We start from the raw sequence: 1,962 nt of genomic DNA on the forward strand, positions 1-1,962 counted from the left end.
ATATTGCTACTTTTGCAGGAGGCAGAGGTCTGCCTACCACTGATTTCCATGCAGTGTCCACCCTGCGCTAGCCAAAGTTTGTTGCCTGTGTGGATTGAAAGATGGGGAGGGGGAGCAGCCAGGGCTGTGGCAGTTCACTGTCAATGGACTGCCTGGGGCTATTTGTGGATAGGGTCAGCAAGGTCTCAGAGAGACAATGGCAGTCAGATCAATAGAGCCTCAGTCTCGCTGCAACTTTGGTAACTGTTCATGCATTCCTGCAGAAATCCCAGATCATATCAAGACCAGCTGCTGTCTGGGATTGGCCCACGGATCCACGAGATCCACCCAAGTTCACGTTGGCAGCAGTGATCTGCCTGAACCTATCTCAGAAATGTGGCTCACAGTGCTGGCCACCAGCTGTGAATGCTTGGCCCTGAATCGGCACAGGCCATGGCAGCAATCCCGCAAAAAAAGTCCCAGGGCAATCTGCAGGTTGGGTGGGAAGACTGATCTCCTCAGGTCAGCACTTCCTAATGGTGCCATCTGTAGATTGCCCAGTAGGGTGGCCAGACTAAGGCACAATGGTGGCTGCCCTTCCAGCCCTCGTTCTGGCTCCATTTAATGCAGACTTTCTTGGTATAAATCCCATGTGAGCCTCTGACCCACCGCTGGTGTCCCAGGTGAGTGTCGGCAGGTCAGCCTGTGCGCGGCATTTAGGGTTTCACTTTCCTTCCATCTCATCCAGATGGCTGGAATCCCCTCTGGATTTTTACAGTCAGAGTTATTGGAATCTCCTCTTCCCCGGGCTGGGACCTGGGGCTGGGGAGCTCCCAAATGAGACCAGGACCCCCCTTCTTCTTCAGGAGAGCCTCTGCAGCCTCGCTCTCCCTCCTGGTGGTCCTCCACCACCCGCAGGTGTGAGTCCAGCCTGATTTGTGACTTTGCCCTTCCTACCCACTTTGATGTGGCTCCTTTATGTTATCAGACTTAGGTGTTACCATCAGCTGTACTTCAGGTGATTCTCCACATTGATATTTTTTATAATTTGGTTGTAATTTCAATGCGGACCTGGGAGGAGATGAACCCTGCTTTTACCTAGTCCACCATCTTCCTTCCCCTCACAAGTAGAATCTTGATGTAAATTTTAAACCTTTGGAAGTGAAGCCATGCAAATGGTAAGTGGCCCCTGGAAGCAAAATGAACTATGCCTGGAAAAGCTTGCAGTTGTGTTTTAAGTTAGAAGTGTACCACTTTGGAAAAAGTGTCTCTAGGGGTGTATCAAATATATATTTTAGCCTAATGCCAAAAGGCCAAGTATTAAAGTATAATATTTGATCAAAGTAAAGTTCAAAGCTTACTATTAGTATAATGGATTGTATTTGGATGTTACAGGAAAAAAAATTACCCATTTTTCCTTAAACAATTTAATCATTATTATGAAAATTTAATAGCCAAGTTTATTGAAAATTTAATAGCCAAGTTTATTGAAAATTTAATAGCCAAGTTTTAAAAATTTGATATTCTCATGCAAGAACAAGAATTCTTTGGCATTGCAAGCTGCTTGATGGCTCCTATGTTTATTATACTGCTTTTTTTTTGTGATATTTTGTAGATCTTCCCTTTCAACTAATGTCAGAAGAGTGAGGTATTTGAGAATTACTTTGTTTTTCCTTTCTTTTCTTTATACTGTTTGTAATAATTGATTATACTCAGATTGATGATAATTTATCATGAATGTTATGTATGATTTAGACATTGTTTTTCTTTGTCAAATTTGAAGTGGCAGCACCAACATTCTCTTTCTCATTTTGCTTTGGTGAGATTTTATAGTATTTGATTTTTAAAATGTAGTGACTAATCTCAAGGAAATAAAATAACTCAATAAAGCTATTAAAGGTCATTTTGTTTAACACAATGAGTGGTACTATATTAAGCAATTCTATAGAAATTATCACTTTGATACAATCTAATCTATTATTC

Source organism: Pteropus vampyrus, unplaced genomic scaffold, assembly GCF_000151845.1.
Source record: "Pteropus vampyrus isolate Shadow unplaced genomic scaffold, Pvam_2.0 Scaffold773, whole genome shotgun sequence".
Taxonomy (NCBI): Eukaryota; Metazoa; Chordata; class Mammalia; order Chiroptera; family Pteropodidae; genus Pteropus; species Pteropus vampyrus.